This window comes from Dipteris shenzhenensis, chromosome 10 (assembly GCF_047967505.1).
Source record: "Dipteris shenzhenensis isolate YYH24624 ecotype China chromosome 10, Dip_SZ_1.0, whole genome shotgun sequence".
NCBI classification, from domain to species: domain Eukaryota; kingdom Viridiplantae; phylum Streptophyta; class Polypodiopsida; order Gleicheniales; family Dipteridaceae; genus Dipteris; species Dipteris shenzhenensis.
The window spans coordinates 22,801,024-22,825,059 of NC_141605.1; positions in this window are offsets into that span (position 1 = coordinate 22,801,024).

Sequence of the window (24,036 nt, forward strand, 5' to 3'; positions counted from 1 at the left end):
TTACAACATCAAAGTAAAAAAACTAAATCATCTTCTCAAGGCTCACCATACTTTTGAAAAAATATTATCTATTAAGAAGGTGATTTCCCTCCCAAAACCTAGAGAGTTTTTCATCACTTACCTTTCCCTCCCTAAGACCTCTCATGCCCATTCTCCCATTCCTTTGCACGTATGGAAGGACCTTGCACCCGGAGATAGACCTTGCACCCAGAGATTCTTCTCCAAAAAAGCAGCCATCAAACAACCCTGCTGCATTGATTGCAATGATATGTTTCTACCATCAAGACTAGTATGTTTTGTTTTCCTCTTTCCCCATATCCTTGATCTTGGACATTTAATGTTGTGATGTCCTTGAGATTTCTTAAAAGGAAAGCCTTTCTGAAGTTGTCTCATGCCAACACTTCTCAATGTAGCTGGCGGGCAACTTGAAGTCACACCTTTCTTCAATTTTCCCTACAGCTCAATTGTCTCGATGAAACCTTCCCAAGGAATGTTTCATGTGAGTATTTACCATAGCAAAGCTATATTCACACTGATTATGCCTTCTTTGAGTTTCAACACCTCAGGAGCCCTCTAGTTAAGTGTTTCGGTAAGTTGTGTGGTGTACATAGAGCTCAGGTGTTGGCCTTGGACATGTTAAAATCTGCTATCTTCCCCCATACATTTCGACTGGGTCTATTTGAATCCCAATTTGTGTGTTGATCATGGGCTAACTAAAATGTGAAGACTGGTCATAATGTATGATGTGCAGGCCGTGGAGGTATTCCATCCCTTTGGGGCAATCTGTAGCATGAGGTCCATTTCTGCAGCTAGGGAGAACGGTGGATTGGACCCCTTAGAGATTCAAAGATTTTGGGGCATCAGCTCCATCATTAGAATCACCTGGTTGTGATGAGGAGTTTTCATACAATCAACAAATTGTAGGTTTGGTATTGTGGATGATGGGCTTTAAGCCCAACGTCTCCTTGCTTACTTTGAAGCATTCTTTCCTTGCAAATCTTTGTCCCAACCACTCAACCTCATAAACAACAATGTATGCACCTTCACCAAGAGTGTCAATCATCCAAAACTTATATGGATCTTATCATCACGACAACATCTTGTGAAAGAGGAACTCCGCGAGGTGAGAACTAGTTGTCACTCCTCTTCTACTAATTTGAGCTTAGTCAAAGTATCCAACATGATGTTTACATCTTGTGCTTCGTCTTCCCAGTTTTCAATCTTGTGGAGAGCTCATGTATGCGGTTCGTTTGCCATACTTGTTGGTAAGCATAATCAAATCATGTCTTCAAAGTTTTTCTCACAACTACTTTTACTTACCAACCTATCATTGTTGTGGGGGAGAAATGTAGAACATCTCTTATTTGGGTGCTACAATAACTCAAAGTTTGATGCCAATGGAGCATCCAGAAAAACAAATTCACAAATGCATTGGAGATGGAGAATGTACAGTAAGTGCATCGCAATAGTAGAAGAAAATGGTAGTGTACCTTAAGGATTTGGGATGCAGATTTGGGAATTATCATGGGGGTTGTACATGCCTTGTACATTCTGCTAGACCAAAAACACATTCATCTACAAAACCACATAGAGGGCCACAGTCTGCCTTTCAGCAATCAAGATTCGTTTTGAGGCCAGTGGCTATGATGACTTAAGTGCTTGCTTCTTTAAAGGTTCACATGTACATGGATATGGTAAATCCAAAAAAATTGAACTAGTTTGTGGTTTTGCCTCTTTCATTCTTTGAATTGCAAATCCTTATGTTATCTTTTATATAGAGTGATTGCCACTTGCAAAGTTCTTTGTTTGGCTAATGATGTGCATTGTGGCTCAAGGACCTCTTTAACTAGTAGCCCTCAATGCTTAAGCTTGGGAGACATGTTGTGGAGGCTAGTTCTAGTTGACATGACCATGACTTAGGACATTTGAATGAGTGCCCACTATAGCTAGGACATGAGGAAAGAAATAACAAAGCTTAGGACAATTGTAATAGTTGTAAAGGCCCATGCGTTGAGATCACTACATACAATTCCATTTGGGTAGAGTTTGGAGATGGAAACGTGTAGTCCAACTATGAGGTTGGCTTTATAGGAGAGAAGCCTAGATTCATATATGTTGAGGACCAAAAATCTTGTTGAATTTCTCAGCTCCATGGGGATTCAAAATGAATTGCAAGTCTATATTTACTTCCCACATTTTCGACAAGGTTGGGTTGAAGTTGTTTGTAATATATCCTTAGGTTGACGTTGTAAGAACATTGTGGCTTGACTAATGCTTGAATGCAATGTTGATATGTATTCTTCTTCATTAAGGCCAAGTTTGTTAAGGTACTCTTCATAAGTTAGTTGTAAGTTAGAAGGGTCAGCTAGGATGTTTGAGACATTTTTCATTTGCACTTTATATTTGATGTTTGTTTTAGTGTGACTTAGAGGAGTTAGAAGCTTAGTTGTTTGCCTAGGGGGTCTTGGGAAACTGAAACGGCATGCTTTTCCTATTTTTTGCAAGTTTTTTTATGCTTATGGCATTGGATGTCTCATTTCAGATAGTGAAGAAAAAAATAATGAAACACACAAAAAAAGAAACTTGATTTGGCAAGACCCAATAACAACAGCACAATACTACGTGCATAGATTCCAAGAGCTCAAGTGAATCTTGAAGCAAGACCCTTCAATTGTAGGCAAAGTACAAGACTTATATTTTGTCACTGAATTTCAAAATCATGGTAGCCAACATGATCATGGTTTGCTTTGGGTTGAACAATCACCCATATACGGAGTCTCCAAAAACATTGAAATAGCAAACTTTGTTCACAAATACATCAGTTGTGACATTTCAAAGCAATTGCTTCCAAGCATTGAATCAAAGGTGTCCGTTATTTTTCTACAGCAGAGCTGATAGAGTTGTGAAGAATGTGGGAGCACCTAGTTGGCGAACCATGGCAAAGAGTTTTTTTTTAAGTTTTAATTTGTAGTCTGATGATGTTCGTAGATAGGAAAAGTCATGATACCCAATGTTTGAATGAAGTAGTCTTCTCAAGGGCATCTCTTGCTTTCAATGTATGACCACACAATTTTTCTTTGCGCATATGCACCCATGTTGAAGACAAAATTTGGTGTACCAGTATCTTCATTGTTTTAAAGAAGATGTTTTCAATTGACATTGCAAATCTTTGATCTTTGTTAGTGAGTTCCCACCGCTATTTCTTGGTATGAAGTATGCTCTGGTAAATTGTATTTGCGTGCGTGGCCATAGAAGATATTTGAAAAAGCTAGTTCTTTGCAATACTTATCTTTGAAAATGCCTAGAGAAGAGAATCCTTCTAAAGGTGCCATAGCAATGGCTCGATCTTCAAAGTCAATTATTTGTTGTCTCGTACAAAGACCATGTATAAACATGTCAGTTGCAATGTCATTAACATTTTCTTGTGAATTGTCTAAGCCAATGAAGTCTTCATTTGAAATGTCTGTTTTGCAAAGAATGAATGTGCTCCAACAACATTGAATTCATTTGAATGTTATTTTATTCATACAATGGGGCTTGCAACAATTCTTTAAAAGCATGCATTGTTAGTGTGGTGCGTACCAAGCCAGTCATGTAATTATGTGTGTATTTTAATTTTCTTTTTATGGCAACTATAGCTATAGCACCATCGGTGATGAATCTTGGAAGAACTTTTGGAGCTCTATCAACATCTGCAAATATGTTCACAATACTACCTTTCAGGCCATATTGTCCATCAAAGCTAAGCTCTCATATTTGTGTGCATGGGATTCGTATTGATATTAGATGTGCTTCAATGTCATTTAAGGCTATTGTGAATGGTGTTTCTTTGCTAGAACCATGTTTTTATGATAATATTTAGGAATGAGCTATTGTTTAAGAACTTTGAAGCAAATAGCACATACACTTGCTTGCCTGGGAGGGATTTCATTGGTAACAACATTGTTTTCAATCATTAGAGTACACATTTGTGGTTTGGGTATCTTGAGTTTTGATAGAAATGTCAAAGTGTTACAACATAGGAAAAGATGTTGTGGTGAGTCTTGGATTGCTTTTGCATACTTTGTGAGAGCTTTACTTGTTTCTCTTTTTCTCTTTCTTGGGTTCTTAGAGAGTACAGATCATGACGTCTTCTCCTACAAGGGGCCCCATGATCACGGGCTTCATACTCTCTAGAGTGAGAATGAACGATGTGACGATTCAATTTTTGTACGCTTAGTCATTAAGAGAACACACCATCAAATACGGTATTGTCCACCTCTGTGTCTGCCTTTACTCCTTTTCCATACCTGGTCTCCAATTCTGCTGTAACGAAGGAATTTAAGTAGATTGATAGAGCAGCTTTAGCAATTTGATCAAAGGTAAAACAAAAAATTGGAGCTTGCAAAGATTTACAGTGCACATCAATTTGGACGAAAGTTAAAACAAAAGAGAGGCGAATCAGTAGACATCCATTATCAGAATTCTATAGTCTAGGGGATTCACAACACATCTGTAAATCCATAGATGCTACAAAGATACAAATCCCACGACAACCTCTCCCTGGGAACAAACCTGAATACAACAAATTCACAACTATGCATGAGCGATACAGAGATATCTAGACCTGTATAGTGAACGCCATTCAAAACGCATATGTTAGTCTATAGATGGACCAGAGAGTAGTGGAATGCCAGAGCACAAGGAAGAGGTGCTGTGACAACCTCCAGAACAAAGAAAAGAGGTGCTACCACAATTAGCATGTGGACAACGAAAACGGAAACGGGTGACAACATATGCATGTGGACAATGAAAATGAAAAGTTATGCATCCGTTTCAATACTGTGACAAGCTGCAGAGATGAAAACAAATAGGAGGCAGCATAAATGAATTTTCGGTGGATGTGTGAGGGGAGCAGATGACCCTCAAGGAAATTTGAGCAGATTGAGCTTCCAACAATCGAGCAGGCGAGCTTCAAGTAATAGAGCAGAGGGATGAGGTTCAAGCAATCGATCAAATGATGCAAGCAGATCGGTTGTCAAGTCGAAGGCAAGGAGGAAGATCTTCAAGCTGCTACTGGGTAAAGTGGCTCTAGTGTCACTGGATGCATTCAGTGAGTGAATTTAGCTCCCGTTTCATTTCATAAATCACAGCAGATGCTACAATACCGAAGTTAGAGCCGAGAGTTTGAGCTTTTGAATGTTGACGTAGTGGAGTTGGGATGGTGTAGCTAAAGTGTTCAATGTGGTAGAAGTAGTGGGCAAAAGCATATTGAACAGCACAAGCATCATCACATCCAGAGTGGTGTCTCATAGGTAACTCATAAAACTATTCGTATCAGAGAGACTCTCCGTCAAAGGAAGAGGTTAGACCAAATTGCACGCATCTTTTCCTGTATCATATACAGCAAGTGACCAATCTTTTTGATCCGAGAAGCGATTAGACGTTTCGAAACTACAAGTCATTCAGGCTCCGCAGGGAGTCTTGATTCAGGCCCGCTTAGCTATTAGAGTTCCACTAAATTGCTAAGCAGCAATCAAAAGAAGCCAGTGTGGAGGTGCATGGTGCGGGATGGGGGGTGCAACTGCTGGTCGGTAGAAGGGGAGATGCGACACTGGGAAGCTACATTTTGTGCAAGAGCAAAGAAAGTGTGCAAGCGGGCAGAAACGAAATGGAATGCAGGGAAAACGGGAAGCAAAGGGAAGGCATGAAAAGAGGGAGGGAGAGGAGCAAGCAATCTCTGCGGAGCTTCTGGTAAGCAGATGATGCTCTCCCTGGAAGTCTTGATTCAGGCTTGCTTAGCGATTAGAGTTCCACTGAATTGCTAAGCAGCAATCAAAAGAAGCCAGCGCGGAGGTGCATGGTGCGGGCTGGGGGTACAGCTGCTGGTCGGTAGTAGGGGAGATGCGACATTGGGAAGGTACGTTTTGTGCAGTTTTGTGCAGGAGCAAAGAAAGTGTGTAAGCAGGCAGAAACGAAACGGAATGCAGGGAAAACGGGAAGCAAAGGGAAGGCACGAAAAGAGAGAGGGAGAGGAGTAAGCAATCTCTGTGAAGCTTCTAGTAAGCAAATGATGCTCTCCCTACAACTCTCCATCTACACAATCGCTCCCTGCGCAGTTCCTATAAAAGTCCTACCTCTGAACTGCAGAGAAAGGAGCTGTGTGTCCAGATGACGAGGAGCAAGCAAAGCGAGCCTGAACGCAGGGCACAAGCGCTTCGAAAGAAAGTTAAAGCAAAAAGTTGAAGTAGAAGTGAAGAGACAACGGACCTTTTCCAAATGTGTTCCTCTCTGTACAGGTTCATAGCCTCAGGAACATTCTCAGAGTCTGCCATCTGAAACGCGTACCAGCATGCAAATGCATCAACCAGCCGAAAAGCTTGACAACACGAAGGAAGTAAAGCAGGATTGATATGAACTTACCAAAACGAAAAAGCAAGGAAGACAAAGTGCGCAACAAGAAGAAACAGAGAGAGAATTTATAGAGAAGGCACCCCCGTCGGCCATTCTCTGGCACAAAGCTCTCCCCAATAATCACACGAATCGTCTCTTTCAATTACGTATCCTTCTGCCGAAATATGAACAACATAGTAGCAACAGAATCTTCAGAATCATAAGAGCACCGTCAATGCAGAAATCCTGAAAATCCCTTGTGCAGAAGAGTCTGGAAACCTACCCCAAGCCAAATAGCGCAAGCATGCATGGAGCCAAACGCCAAACCTTAACTACACCTTCAATGAACAAATCTCCAACATCCCTTCCACACAAGAGCATCCAACAACTTAAGCCATCGCCAATGTCCACATTAACGAATGTGACCAATTTCGCACCAAAAATATGTCTGAAAGCTCTCAACACACATTGAACAAAAAGATGCACCAATCATTTTTTTCCAAGTGTTGTGAATTTTATAGAAAAACAAGGTGAATTTCTTCAATGGGGCTCCCCTTTTGAAGATACGAGTAACCTGACCCGTCTACGACAGGCTAGTGACCCGCTCCGCTGGGTCTCAAGATGCTAAAATGTCTGAAACCAGCAACATATTCTAACCAAAAAAAATGTCTATGACATAGTACTTCAAAATATTACATCCGAAAGTAAAACCAGAGAACTCATTGATATGTCCAAATACACATCCCCATACAATGTCATAACTAAACATACAAAATCTACAATAGACACACAAACATCCCTAAAGGGAAAAGTCTGTGGCCATGTACTATAGGGAAAAGCTTGCGTCAACCATGTACTCCACATCCACCATGTCCAAAAAATAATTATGTATGACAGAGTACTTCAAAATATCACATCCAAAAGTGCAGACAGATGTTTGAACATGCAATAGCTACATCAAAGAACTGATTGATATATCCAAATACACAGCCGCAAATAAAGTCATAGCTGAACATACAAAATCTACAATAGACACACAAACATCCCTAAGGGAAAAGTCTACGGCCATGTACTGCACGGAAAAGCTTGCGACGGCCATTCACTCCACGTCCACCATGTCCACCGCGTCCACGACGGCTACGAACATACAAACGAAGTACCAGCAATCGTATCTGGACCAGCATCACATAGAAAGATAATTGAGGAACTATAATTATTGAGCCATAAAACTTTTATACATGTATGTTGGTAAAACCCAACTCATTCTTTAGAGTACTTACTCAAACGCAAAGGGCTGTCAACAATGCTCACATAGGTGTACGTGTAGTCCCCATTTTACCCTCGATAGAAAAAATCGTGTCTCCTCATATCGAATCGGAGTTTAAGGTTGGTCGGAATGAATGTTATCCTTCGAATAAACGTTCTATCACCAGCATTGGTACCAGTAATGATTTCAGCTTCTAACACTTTCGTGTGAAACTCTTTCCAAATACATATCCGCAAACAAAGTCATAACTGAACATACAAAATCTACAATAGACACACAAACATCCCTAAAGGGAAAAGTCTGCGGCCATGTACTATAGGGAAAAAGTCTGCGCCGACCATGTACTCCACATCTACCATGTCCAAAAAAAATTTCTCTATGACAGAGTACTTCAAAAATATCACATCCAAAAGTGCAATCACATGTCTGAACATGCAATAGCTACATCAAACAACTGATTGATATATATCCAAATACACAGCCGCAAATAAAGTCATAACTGAACATACAAAATCTACAACAAACACATAAACATCCCTAAGGGAAAAGTCTGCGGCCATGTACTGTAGGGAAAAGCCTGCGACATTCGCCACATCCACCGTGGCTATGAAAATACAACGGGGTACCAACAATCGTATCTGGGCCAGCATCACACAGAAAGATAATTTGGGAACTATAATTATTGAGCCGGCAATCTAGAACAGTGTAATATCCCAAATGGACTTGTCCATCCAAACGATTATGGGCGTGGAGATTCATTAGAAACCTTGAATCAGGAACAGTCCTAAAAGACAAACAATAGCATGTTTTCCCGCTCAAATAAAAACTTTTGTTTCAACAAAAATAAAGCAACAAACAATGTACATGGTTCTTACCCAAGGTAGCTCTCCAGCTCAAGCAAAACCAACAACAGTTGCGTGCTCTCCAGAGATCCCAGTGTTTGATGCTCAGATATGTGAAAATGCAACGCATTGATGGCCATGACTAAATACCAGAGTTGCCAAGTACAGCCCCCAAAACAGACAATGTTTGGCCCTATGACTTATTGATTGTCATGCCAAATGCTAATTAGATAGGAAATTGCCATCTCCTCATGTCGAATGGAAGTTTAAGGTTGGTCGGAATGAATGTTATCCTTCAAATAAACGTTCTATCACCAGCATTGGTCCCAATAATGATTTTAGCTTCTAACACTTTCGTGTGAAACTCTTTCGAGTAACCTGACCCGTCTACGATGGGCTAGCGACCCGCTCCGCCGGGTCTCAAGATGCTAAAATGTCTGAAACCAGCAACATATTCTAACCAAAAAAAATGTCTATGGCATAGTACTTCAAAATATTACATCCGAAAGTGAAACCAGAGAACTCATTGATATGTCCAAATACACATCCATATACAAAGTCATAACTGAACATACAAAATGTACAATAGACACACAAACATCCCTAAAGGAAAAAGTCTGCGGCCATGTACTATAGGGAAAAGCCTAAAGAACTGATTGATATATCCAAATACATAGCTGCAAAATAAAGTCATAACCAAACATACAAAATCTACAATAGACACACAAACATCCCTAAGGGAAAAGTCTACGGCCATGTACTGCACGGAAAAGCCTGCGACGGCCATTCACTCCACATCCACTGCATCCGGTGCATCCACCATGGCTACGAACATACAACGGAGTACCAACAATCGTATCTGGACCAGCATCACATAGAAAGATAATTGAGGAACATTAATTATTGAGCCATAAAGCTTTTATACATGTATGTTGGTAAAACCCAACTCATTCTTTAAAGTACTTACTCATTGATATGTCCAAATACACATCTGCATACAAAATCATAACTGAACATACAAAATCTATAGTAGACACACAAACATCCCTAAAGGGAAAAGTCTGCGGCCATGCACTATAGGGAAAAGCCTGTGCCGGCCATGTACTCCACATCCGCCACGTCCAAAATAAACTTCTCTATGACATAGTACTTCAAAAAATATCACATCCAAAAGTGCAGTCACATGTCTGAACATGCAATAGCTACATCAAAGAACTGATTGATATATCCAAATACACAGCCGCAAAATAAAGTCATAACTGAACATACAAAATCTACAATACACACACAAACATCCCTAAGGGAAAATTTTGTGGCCATGTACTGCAGGGAAAAGCCTGCGACGGCCATTCGTAGTATGTCCACCACGTCCGCCGCATCCACCGCGGCTACGAACATACAACGAAGTACCAACAATTGTATCTGGACCAGCATCACATAGAAAGATAATATAGGAACTATAATTATTGAGCCCTAAAAGTTTTATATATGTATGTTGGTAAAACCCAACTCATTCTTTAGAGTACTTACTCAGACGCAAAGGGCTGTCAACAACGCTGAGAAAGGTATACGTGTAGTCCCCATTTTGCCCTCGATAGAAAATTCGTGTCCGCACACATTCATAGTATCCCAGCCAGCGAACAGTGATGGTCTGTGGTCCATCACCCCTATGAAGCCGGCAAGCCAGGACAGCGTAATATCCTAAATGGACTCGTCCATCCAAAGGATTGTGGACGTGGAGATTCATTAGAAACCTTGAATCAGGAATACTCCTAAAAGACAAACAATAGCATGTTTTCCCACTCAAATATAATCCAAAAGAACTTTTGTTTTAACAAAAATAAAGCATTAAACAATGTACACAGTTCTTACCCAAGGTAGCTCTCCAGCTCAAGCAAATCCAACAACAGTTGCGCGCTCTCCAGAGATCCCCAGCCTGCAGGATCTACAATTTTCTAAAAAGTGAGTGACTATACTATTAAATGTGTCAACATAAAACATGGTTGTCAAGCAACTATGTACCTTGCACCTGTGCTCTTGTTTCGGTGACAAACGTGAATTTCCTAGACATCCTATCACATTGCACAAAAAGAATGCACGTGTCAATCTACATATACTGAAAAAAAACAATAGGCTTTGAAGATAAAATAGCCTCTAGTGTATTACAAACCCATAACTCAAATGAAAAATGAAATCCAAACATTATCAAGGACAAAGTCATGAAATATTACGTCTCACTCTATCTTTGTATAAATAGCCAACATTCCCAAAGACCTATGATAGTTGGAATATTGAAAGAACTTAAAAAAAGCTATACAAAGATTACCGAAATGAAGATTTTCCACCCAAGAAAGTCTGAGGAGGGCTTGAAAGAGCAATGTCATACTCCTAGGCTCTTGCTTTTGCCAATTGCAAAACTTCCTTGTACACAACATTTGTGGTAGAAGTATTATCCATCTCCTCACCCCTGGCATCAGATGCACCCTGCGAAATGAAAACCTTAACAGCGTTTGATGCTCGGATACGTGAAAATGCCACATATAATTGGCCATGACTGAATACCAGTGTCGTCACCAAGTACAGCCCCAAAACTAACAATGTTTGACCCTATGACTTATTGATTGTCATGCCAAATGCCAATCGGATAGGAAATTGCCATCTCCTCATGTCGAATGGAAGTTTAAGGTTGGTCGGAATGAATGTTATCCTTGGAATAAACGTTCTATCACCAGCATTGTTACCAGTAATGATTTCAGCTTCTAATACTTTTGTGTGAAACTCTTTGCATATCGACCGTGTCCCATTGCACAAACCCTGGCGAGGATTCAAATTATGCAACAAAATTATAGGAGCATTCCTTTTCAAAACCAACCGATGCGGGGGATATCCACCACCAAGATCAAGACTGTTCAAATACTCGACTGCAAACAAAAAGGAATCTCCCCCTAAGTTGTCCACTGAGTCTGCACTTAGGTACTCCCTTTCCTCACCGGGCTTTGCCTTCAATGCCATAGCATTAATTGCATCAACCTCGGTGTTTCGAGGTGCAAGAATAGCGCGCTCTCGAAAGTATGTTGCACAGTCCAAAACAATTGCAAGCCCTCGATACACCCATCCAATGAGGCCTTCCATGGACTTTGTCTCTAAAAGCATATGCGATGGAATCACAACAGTATCTTCTTTTGTACATCTATTTATCCCATTGCCAATGTCCAGAACCCATTGCATGAACTCTTGCTCAGCACAATTATCACCATTCTGAAGGACCCGCATATTTTGCGTCAACTTCAATATTGTAGTGTGACCCCAAATCCTTGAGTGGCATAAGGTAGCATTGATAATGTCCTCTCGTCCTTCCTTTGGAAGAACTGGCAAGACTTGCCTAAAATCCCCCCCCCAACAATACCACCTTCCCACCAAAAAGTTGCTCATTGGACATGATATCTCGTAAAGTTCTGTCTAGTGCCTCGAAAGCAAACCGGTGAGTCATGGGTGCCTCATCCCATATTATCAGCCTAGCCATCTTCAAAACATCTGCGAGTTGACTATTAACCTTAATATTGCAACTGCTAGTACCATCCAGCTCCAACGGTATCTTGAATCGTGAGTGTGCCGTGCATCCATTGGCTAGTAGCAATGCAGCAATCCCAGAAGATGCACATGCCAAAGCGATGAGCCCCTCCCCACGCAATTGAGAGAGCAAGCAATTGTAGAGAAAGGTCTTTCCAGACCCTCCTATACCATCGAGAAAAAAGACCTCACCACCATCTCCATAGACCCTTGCCAAAATCCAAGTCGAGGAGACGTTGGCTCACAAAAAACCAATATTGTCACAAATAGGTGTCTCAGTTGTGCACTATTTTGATAAAACACAGCCTCTTGCATACACACAAACAATTCATCATCACTCTCCAACAATCCCCATGCTATGCATGCTACCTTGAAAGTAGGGTACACTTGGCTGTCAAAAGTACGTAGGTCATCAAAGGACTTGCATCCCGTGCACACATTAAGAAGCATACGCATGAAGTAGAGCTCACCAGCTAAGGGAGAAATATTGTACATCCGACCTATGGTATTCCCCTTTTGTCTTCTAGTCCACCGCTTATTGGTTTTGTTCCAAACCAACTTGTCTGGCAAGTCACCATACAGCAAGTTGCTTGCGTCAGATTGCAACTGATTATAAGTGAACCATTCTGTGAGGGTGGTCTTTTGATTTTGTTCCCTGCCTACAACATTTTGCAAATCATCATCATCTCGAAAGATGACATTATTGCGCATTGGAAGATGAACCTGCAATCTTTGCACATCGGGTTTTTCATTGTGCGTGGCATACTCATAAATCCGCCAACATGCTTCCGATGCTGACACGTAACATGCATCTAAGTAACTACTAATCTCATCAATGCCACCGTCAACTATGTTGTGCAAATGCCCTTGCTCTCCTGCATTATTTACTTGCATCTTGATAATGGCTCTATCATGACCTTTGTACACATATTTATACAAATACTTAACTGCAGTGATTGTGGAGCATATTTCAACATTTATATGTGCCTTGTACTTCACGGAGAGGAAAGGATTAAATGGCACAATCCAACGATTATCAATCACACCCCCTTTCACTTGTATCTTTCTACCATCATCACGATGCATGTAAACTGGATAGCCATCATTGCCAATAGTAGTCGTCTGTGAGAATCCACGTGGATAATGACGAATGCATTTTCCATCAACCATGCAAGCTGCAGATGGATTTAGTGCACCACACGGACCATGGACATTACACTGCACAATAATATCATGCAACTCTGGGAACATATCCTTATCTGGCAACTCCGCACACACTAATCGGTCATAGTGACCGATCTCCACGGGTTTGAAACCACTTTCTAATATCAACAATATGTGTGAGTGTGGCAGACCTCTCTTTTGAAACTCTATGACACTCACATATCCAGCCACCTTCCCAAACAAATTATGTTTTGTAATTGACTGCATCATGTCCTTATGCTTTTGGAAAAACACACGGGCTGTCAAATCTGGACGGTCTTGCGCAGTTTGCCCCGGCAACAATGCTATAGATATTTCAGGCCATTTGGGATTACAGGTGAATGTTATGAATAAATCAGGTTTGCCCCTTTTTCTGACAATTGCCATAGCATCTTGGTATAGCTGACACATATACCGAGGCCCTCCCGTAAAAGAAGAAGGCAACACCACCCTACGCCCTACAGCATTGCCAAGCACAGTACGTGTCCCATCAGCTGTATTCACCATGTCCATCAACCCTTGATAGACTTCAGCGCGTAGGGAAGCTTGGTTGTTTCGTATCCACACCAACCTGGACTCTTCCATGCTACTGTAGGCATCAACCATGTATTGCTACAACAATCTACCCCCACGCAAAAGACATGCATTTGTATCATATCTCACTTGCAAACGATATGCGTAGTATTGTCTCTGGGTGACACAACTCTGTCCACGTATCTCGTGCAATGGTGTGTGATTAGGAACATCACTATATGGGATATATGGATGCCAACCATCTTCCCCCCGAGGGAACAAAAGAACATACATGAGAGGCATGTATGATCGGTGCAAATTAGATATTCTACGCACAAACCCATTGCGGCTAAAAATCTGAATGTCCCAATTTCCAATATCGAAGTCATCCCCTTGTCCTGGCATGATTGCAGCAACCTCGCTAGCCATAGGAGCCAAGTACTGCCTTGAGGTGGAGCGGCTCTCACAAATAACCATCCTCAGGTTTGTATGTGGATTTGTTCTTAGCACTTGCCCAATAGCCATCAATGCACTGGCATATGGATTGCACTCGTGCATCATCCTCTGCAACAACTCCAAAATGCCTGGATCCAAACCAGGCATCCCATGTAAACGGTGTTCTAGTTCATGATCAGTGTCATACACGTACAACTGTGAAAAACGTGGCATCTCTTGCCTAGCCTCATCGGGCAATAAATTTCCAATCTGATGATACACACTACCATGGACCTGAAAGTTTTGTATACCCCCATTCCCATGGAACATTTGATCAACATGAGCTCCCAATGAAACAAATGCCATGGCACTATTATAAGCCCTAATGTTTTTCTTAAATAGTTTGCTTCTAGCATCATGTCCGTGCAATAGAACTCTCAAAATCTCTAGTGGTTCTTCTAACGACAACAATGACACACGACCAACTTTGCAACAGTGCTTGCCCACAACTTGATGCATATGCATTCGCGTCTCTTGTTTCCACAGTTGAGCTTGGCAAAAGCTGCATGTATGATCCATGGATCCAAGTGCATGAACAGAAGGAGCATTGAAGACCAGTGGATACAAAGAAGGATGCTCTACATTTTCCCTTAACGGAAAAGTATGCAAGATAGAGAGGCTCCCCCCTACACCCAAAATCACAGCCCTGTTGTGAACAACACGCCTTCGGGCTCTTAAATGAGTAGCATCCCTGCTTGCATCCATTTGAGTAGTTGTACATACTACTGGAGCAGGTTCATGCTCATTACGTACTATTGGTGAAGTATGGAGGTCCATTGTATTTTCAACAGTGCATGCTACATTACTGTGCCCATGCATTTGATTCTGTTCTCTGCTTCTAGCAACTTGTGTTCTCGACCTTGTTCTTTGTATAGCATAAACACGATGGGCCGCCCGCGTTGAATCCATTTGAGTAGTTGTACCTATTACTGGAGCATGTTCATGCTCATTATCTACAGTTGGTAAAGTATTGACGTCCATTGTATTTTCGACAATGCACGCTACATTACCGTGCCCATACATTTGGTCCTGTTGTCTGCGAAGGCCGTCTTCTACATCCATAGATTCCACAGCCACCCTCACGCTTCTAACTCCTTGTGTTTTCGATCTTGTTCTTTTTATAGCATAACTACGACGGGCCGCCCGTGTTGAATCCATTTGAGTAGGTGTACCTATCACTGAAGCATGTTGATGCACTCTACCTACTGTTACTGAAGTATTGAGGTCCATTGTATTTTCAGCCACAATGAAAGGTGAGGCCCTTGCAACATTGGGGGGTCTCTAATAAATATGTAAGCATAGCATGTGGGTTTAATAGAAGGAGTTGCGAGAGGATGAAGAAAAGGTCATTGCTAAAGTCCTATAGGAGATCTCAGGCCCCTAAGGTAAAGAGACTAAAAAGCCTAAAGAGTCCCCTATGAATGAAATTCAAGGAGGGGTAGGCTTGAATGGGGAAGGCGACAAGGAGAACCCTTTCTTAAAGTCTAGCCTAATCCTTTTGAGGTATTGCAAGATCAAGATGATGGTTTGATCTACTATGTTGTAGATCTTTTCACCAAGACTCTATCTAGAGAAAAATTTGAAGGTTTCCACAGCTTGGGTTACTTCTGTTTGGTACATGAGATCACACCTTGTACATATGGACATTGTTACTACAGGGGGGGTGTTGGAAATATCAGTAAATTAAGGCATTGCCAATGTAATAATTAGTTAGAAGGGTTAGGGCCACTTCTTCCTTATCTAAGGTTTTATGTTGACTGCAAACTCCTACTTCTACACCCATAGATTCCACAGCCACCCTCATCCTTCTAGCACCTTGTGTTTTAGACCTTGTTCTTTGTATAGCATAAGCATGACGGGCCGCCCGCGTTGAATCCAACAATCTTCTCCTATGAGAACGTATTGAATGTAGCCTCTCTTCTATTTGTCTTGCCATCTTCTGTATCCACTCAACCAACTACATAAATATCTATTCCTCAAAGGGAAAAATAGCTTAATCAAAAAACTTATGCATCATCCCTAACCATGACAAAATTGATGGATCTCAACAAATGTGCCCTAGGAAGAAAATAATTTAGAAAAGCAAGAAGCTAGGTTAATTAGCAAAGCCATCCCTTTCCCATCTATCTAAAATTGAGAGCGGACCATCTATGCATTGAACTCATAGTGTCCCATGACCAAGTTTCAGTGTCTCACTATCTTTGGTAAGAGTAATGCTCATATTTTTTCAACATGTGAGCAAAATACAATACCATATGTGCAACCATCATTTGAAACATAAAAACCAAAGCTAACATATCTAAAAAAACTCAAAGTTGACCATCTCAAAAAAGTATAAGCATTGCATCAGCATTTATGCGAATACATGATTCAAAAAAATCACAAATATTTGAGTATATCTTAAATAAAATGAAAATGGGAAGGAACGATAGGCAATTCAAATATTGAATTAAATTAGCTTCCATTGCCATATATACGTCAAATGAAAGCAACTCAACTACATGAATCCCATAGAAGCATTTGGGATTCCAATACAAAAAGTGACATAAAAGTCTCAGGAGTCAAACTTGTCTTGCCAAATAACATAAGGGCAACCCAAGTACATGAATCCCATAGAAGCATTTAGGATTCCAGTACAAAAGGTGACACAAAAGTCTCAGGAGTCAAACTTGTCTTGCCAAATAACATAAGGACAACCCAAGTACATGAATCCCATAGAAGCATTTGGGATTCTAGTACAAAAAGTGACATAAAAGTCTCTGGACTCTCTTAATTGTCACGGGTTGCGACCTGCTCTAGTTTACGGCTCATCCTGGTCATCAAAGCAGTTAGCCTATTTAAACCAACTTTGAACATTGACACCTCAGTGGACAGTAGCTGAACTTGTTCTTTCAGCTTATCAACTTGTAGTCTACACCCATTCTCACATACAACTGCCCCTTCTCCACCTCTCCCCAAAAATCTGCTGCATCCATTGATTAGAGTCCTTAACGCTATTCTCAATTTGAGAAATCCTTGCAATGAGAGTTCCAGGCAATTCTGCCATGCCCTGCGCTATTACTACAGCACCATCTGAATGGACTTCTCCCCACAAAGAGCCCAAATATCGTGTGTTCATGGCACATGCATCCTTATTATTCTCGCACATGGCTTGAATAGACTTTAAAAGATTGTAATGACTTGAATGCTCAGTTGCATGGGTTGAAGCTCTCCCCCTTGTAAGTCGTTTCATTATATTAGCAGTGCGACGTTCGCGGCTAGACTTAAAACGCTTTGAAGGCAACTTGGGACCGTGATTTGCTCCATGGGTTGAAGTCTCGGCCCTTGCAAAAACTTGATTTATCACATGAAGGCTATCTGGCTCAGGAAAAGATGACAACACAATGTCAGAAACTGCAGAGCCCTCCACCCTTGCAGCTCACTTTATTGCTCGAAGGCTTTGTCGCCCATGGAAACCCGAGTCCCCAAGATTTGAAACAACGGTAGAAGCCATTTCTGGAGCTGCATCCATAATAAAATACAAAAACCTTTTCAGGTATGTATTGGCTCAATTGTATAATTGGATCACATAGATTCCATAGAATAAACATGAGCAGAAATCAATTGGCATAGGAGGTAGATACCCAGAGATTGTAGCCCATCTCCTCTCAACAAAGAATTTGGAATCAAGTTAGATGGATTGAGATATTTGTGAATGAGCTCTTGCCAAGCACTCGTGCAAATATTTTCCGATTCAAAGGCGGTAAGTTGCTTAGAGTGACCAAGGATATGGTGGTAGGAAGTAGAAATCACAGGACATATCAAAAGGAGAAATCGACATGGAGGCCACATGGCCCTAGCGTCTATTTCAAAAATCAAATCCCCCTAACCTCCCCTTGCCATGCACTCTAGCCTCCTCTACCCAACCAAGGCCATGATGTGTTTGGACCAGTAATCATTAAAGGTATTTGTATTTTTCTTAGGAGCATCGAGCTGGCAGTATGTCTAGAGATAAGCCAGCATCCTCTTCCCTAAGTGATCTAATCTAACCTCTTTCAAAAGTTAGCCTTGCTTCTCAAGGAGAGTAAAGGATTAAGTGTGTTTCACGTCATGTGCTTTATAGCCATGAGAACTAAGCTCGAGAGGTGAGACGATTGGATGATAGATGGGGCTACACACACAGACACACAGACACACACACACACACACACACACAGAGCAAAATATAATGGTGGACAGAAGTGAAATAAGTCCATGATGTGGTTGGATACACCTTCATGAGTAGACAATAAGATTGCAGTAAGATTTCTTGGTGATGATCATAGGACTAAGGTCTCAGATTTCACTTCTGGCCTACCATCATATTTTTTCGTCCCCCCCCCCCCCCTCTCTCTCTCTCTCTCTCTCTCTCTCTCTCTCTCTCTCTCTCTCTCTCTCTCTCTCTCTCTCTCTCTCTCTCTCTCTCTCTCTCTCGATGTAGCCCCACCTATCATCCAATCGCCTCATGTCTCAAGCTTACTTCTCATGGCTATAGTCCACATGACATGAAACATATTTGATGCTTTACTCTCATTGAGAAGCAAGGCTAGCTTCTCAAAATGAAGGTTAGATTAGATCACTTAGGGTAGAGGGTGCAAGCTTATCTCTAGACATATTGCCAGGTCATCAAGATGCTCCTACGAAAGATACAATCACATTTAATGATTACTGGTCCAACCACATCATGGCCTTGTCTTATTTCACTTCTGCCCTACCATTATATTCTTTCATCCCCTCTCTCTCTCTCTCTCTCTCTCTCTCTCTCTCTCTGTAGCCCCACCTATCATCCAATCGCCTCACATCTCGAGCTTAGTTCTCATGGCTATAGTCCACATGACATGAAACATATTTGATGCTTTACTCTCATTGAGAAGCAAGGCTAGCTTCTCAAAACAAAGGTTAGATTAGATCACTTAGGGTAGAGGGTGCAAGCTTATCTCTAGACATATTGCCAAGTCATCAAGATATTCCTAGGAAAGATACAATTACATTTAATGATTACTAATATCCAATCGCCTCACCTCTGGAGGTTACTTCTCATGGCTATAATGCACATGACATGAAACATACATAATCCTTTACTCTCCTTGAGAGGTTGATTAGATCACTTAGGGTCCAACCACATCATCGCCTTGTCTCTAACTAATACACTAACTTAATTCACTTCTGTCCATCAATATATTTTCCCTCTCTCTCTCTCCCCCCCTCTCTCTCTCTATCGCCTCTATTATCTTTTAGTTCTTCCGTCTCAATAATATAATCATCTAGAAACTATAACATCATAATGGTTTGGATGATTTTAAAAATGTTGCTTACATTTAATGATTACTGGTCCAAACACATCATGGCCTTGTCTTATTTCACTTCTGGCCTACCATTATATTTTTTCGTCCCTCTCTCTCTCTCTCTCTCTCTCTCTCTCTCTCTCTCTCTCTCTCTCTCTCTCTCTCTCTCTCTCTCTCTCTCTCTCTCTCTCTCTCGGTGTAGCCCCACCTATCATCCAATCACATTTAATGCTTACTGGTCCAACCACATCATGGCCATGTCTTATTTCACTTCTGCCCTACCATTATATTCTTTCGTCCCCTCTCTCTCTTTCTCTCTCTCTCTCTCTCTCTGTGTGTGTAGCCCCACCTATCATCCAATCGCCTCACGTCTTGAGCTTAGTTCTCATGGCTATAGTCCACATGACATGAAACATATTTGATGCTTTACTCTCATTGAGAAGCAAGGCTAGCTTCTCAAAACGAAGGTTAGATTAGATCACTTAGGGTAGAGGGTGCAAGCTTATCTCTAGACATATTGCTAGGTTATCAAGATGCTACTAGGAAAGATACAATTACATTTAATGATTATTGATATCCAATTGCCTCACCTCTGGAGGTTACTTCTCATGGGTATAATGCACATGACATGAAACATACATAATCCTTTACTCTCCTCGAGAGGTTGATTAGATCACTTAAGGTCCAACCACATCATCGCCTTGTCTCTAACTAATGTGTCCTAAGGAAGCAAAGAATTCATGAATTATCAGATCGGAATGGTTTCAATGATTTTGAAAATGTAGCTTGTCTTAAACGATGCAAACACACACACACACACACACAACGTATCCTAAGGAAGCAAAGAATTCCAAATAGAAAGCAAAGTCAATTGAAAAGCAAGGCTAGCTTCTCAAAAATGAAGGTTAGATTAGATCACTTAGGATAGACAGTGCAAGCTTATCTCTAGACATATTGCCAGGTCATCAAGATGCCCGTATGAAAGATACAATTACATTTAATGATTAGTGGTCCAACCCCATCATCGCCTTGTCTCTAACTAATATACTAACTTAATTCACTTCTGTCCACCATTATATTTTCCCTCTCTCTCTCTCTCCCTCTCTCTCTCTCTCTCTCTCTCTCTCTCGCCTCCATAATCTTTTAGTTCTTCTGTCTCAATAATATAATTATCTAGAAATTATAAGATCATAATGGTTTGGATGATTTTAAAAATGTAGCTTCTAAGTTCTCTCTCTCTCTCTCTCTCTCTCTCTCTCTCTCTCTCTCTCTCTCTCGCCTCCATTATCTTTTCGAAAAAAAATGGTTCTTAGTTCAATTTTCCCCTCCCAAGAATCTAAGCGTCCATGAATTATGATCAGAATGGTTTCATGAATGTAACAGAGAATTCATGAATTATCAGATCGGAATGGCTTCAATGATTTTGAAAATGTTTAAGATGCAAACACACACACACACACACACAATGTCAATTGGAAAAAAAGTGATCACCTACCTGGATAAACAAAAGTTGTGGAGAGAAGCTAGTGCTAGTCCAACAATAAATTGAAGCACCTGCAAGAAAAACAACCCCAAAAAAAAGTAAAGCTAAGCGAACTATACATCTCTCTCTCTCTCTTTCTCTCTCTCATAGAAATACATAATGACATACACCCCCACGTATAAATTAAGCTTTTGGGCCGATGATGCTCAGTTACGTCTCAAAGTGGATGTTTGAAGTGATTTTTGTTATGTGCTAGAGGAGCATGCGATGAGGCAAGGAAGGGAAGGCAATAGATAGAAGATAGATGCTCAAGGGCGCTCGTATAGCTATACATCTCTCTCTCTCTCTCTCTCTCTCTCTCTCTCTCTCTCTCATAGAAATACCATAGCTAGAGAGAGAGAGACAGGGGAGGGGGGCGGGGGAGGGTTTATCAAATGACTAACGACACTATCTCTCGAAATGCACATCTCAACACACACACACACACAAAAAAAACCTGTAGCTAGAGGTGTTAACACATACACATACACACACACACATACACGCACACACACAATTGATTAGATATGCATATAGCTTGTAAGGATTACAAAACTATCTCTCGAAATGCACATCTCAACACACACACACACAACACACACACACACATACACGTGCACACACATACACACAATTGATTAGATATACATATAGCTTGTAAGGATTATAAACATTATGTTTTTACATTTGTGTGTGAATGTGAGCGCCATGCAAGATTTGTGAATGCGAGAGAGAGAGAGAGAGGGGGGGCGAGGGGTTTATCAAATGACTAACGCCACTGCCTCTAGAAATGTGTATCTCAACACACACACACACACAAAACCATAGCTAGAGAGAGAGAGAGAGAGAGAGAGAGAGAGATAGAGAGAGAGAGGGGGGGAGGGGGGAGGGGAAGGATTTATCAAATGACTAATGACACTATCTCTCCAAATGCACATCTCAACTCACACACACAAAAAAAAACCCGTAGCTAGAGGTGTTAACACATACACACATAATCTCTCTCTATCTCTCTAAAAATGGCACGTACACTTCTATGCATGCTATAGATAGAGGCTAGAGGCACAAAAATACACATTAAAAAAACTCGTAGCTAGACGTGTTAACACATACACACACACACACAACACACACACACACACATACACGCGCACACATACACACACACACAATTGATTAGATATACATATAGCTTGTAAGGACTACAAAACTTCACATGCCACTATCTCCCAAAATGCACGTAAGATTGGCACCAGCATGTACCCTAACTTAAGGAATATGCTAAAATCAGTTAATTAGTTGAAGGGAAAGGAGGGTGTAGCATATGTGTCTACATGCAAGGTTGCACGATGGCAATTGATTGACCTATAGCAGGGTGCACACTACCTCTTTTCCTTCAGGAAAATCTCTCCTTGCTTGCTCAACTCTACCTTCTTTCGTTCCTCCATTATCTTCATTTTCTTTCATCTCCTTTCCTTAGATATTCATGCCCTTTCATCTTCCCCTAGCATTGATCAACCCCTACACCTCTCTTTCTCTCCCTCTCTCAAAACCACATATAAAAATTCTATAAACCTTGCCCCCCCTCTCTCTCTCTCTCCCTCTCTCACAAAAACACAAAAGCACACACACACACACACACACATACACACACACAAACACACACACTCTCTTTCACACACACATATAATCTCTCTCTCTCTCTCTCTCTCTCTCTCTCTCTCTACTGCACATGCTTAAAAACCATCTTGAGGGATGATCCAATGCAAGAGAAAGATAAGTGGAAGAGGGGGGGGGGAGAGAGAGAGAGAGAGAGAGAGAGAAAGAGATTGCAACACGTCCACTATCTCTCGGAATGCAAAATAAACTCGCTTAGCAGACCAATCAACTGAAAGTAAACCATAGCAAATCGACCTGGCAATACAAATGGTTGTTGAAGGAATTGTCCACCAAGACGTCGAGCTGAGGATGTTTACTTCAAGTCTGCACACAGGAGCAGAGAATGTTTGCTGGAGCCTACTCGTGTACGTGAACTGAGGACATGAAATCCTTGGAGCTGGCTACTGGTCGACGGAACTACTGGAGGTCGAGATATAGAGCGGATCAAGAGCTGCTGGAGGTCGAGATATGGAGCGGATCAGGAACTGCTGGAGGTCAAGATATGGAGAGGTACAAAAGGCTGCACAAAGGTGGCGATCGAGAGGCGATCGATATCTTCTATACTTCTATATGGAGAGGTACAAAAGGCTCCACAAAGGTGGCGTGGCGATATCTATCTGCTGGAGGTCAAGATATGGAGGTCGAGATCTATCTGTTGGAGGTCCAGATATGGAACTGCGATATCTATCTGCTGCAGGTCGAGATCTATCTGCTGGAGGTCGAGATATAGAGCTTGGAGATCGAGATATGGAGCTGCTGGACATCAAGATCTGGAGCTATCAAGAACTGCTGCAGGTGGCGACTAGAGGTCGAGATATGGAGCCTGGAGGTCGAGATATGGAGCTGCTGCACGTCGAGATCGGGAGCTGATCAAGAACTCCTGGAGGTGGCAACTGCAGGTCGAGATATGGAGCTACTGGAGGTCGAGGTCGTGATCGAAATGGAGGTGGCGATCGAAACGGAAGGTGGCGCAGGTCGAGATATGGAGCAGGTCGAGATATGGAGGTCGAGGTCATCTAAAGGTGGCAAGTGGCGATCGAGCTGGGAGCTGCTGGAGGTGGTGATAGAAACGGAAGGTGGCGCAGGTCGAGGTCGTCAAGCTAGCGAGCGACGATCGAACTGGGAGCTGCTGGAGGCGATCGAAACGGAAGGTGGTGTAGGCGCAGGTCGAGGTCGTGATATAGAAGGTGGCGAGTGGCGATCGAAATGGAGCTGCTGGAGGTGTCGAAAAGGTGGAGGTGGCGATCGAAACGGCGGGAGACGATGGAGGCTCGCACGATGGAGGCTGCA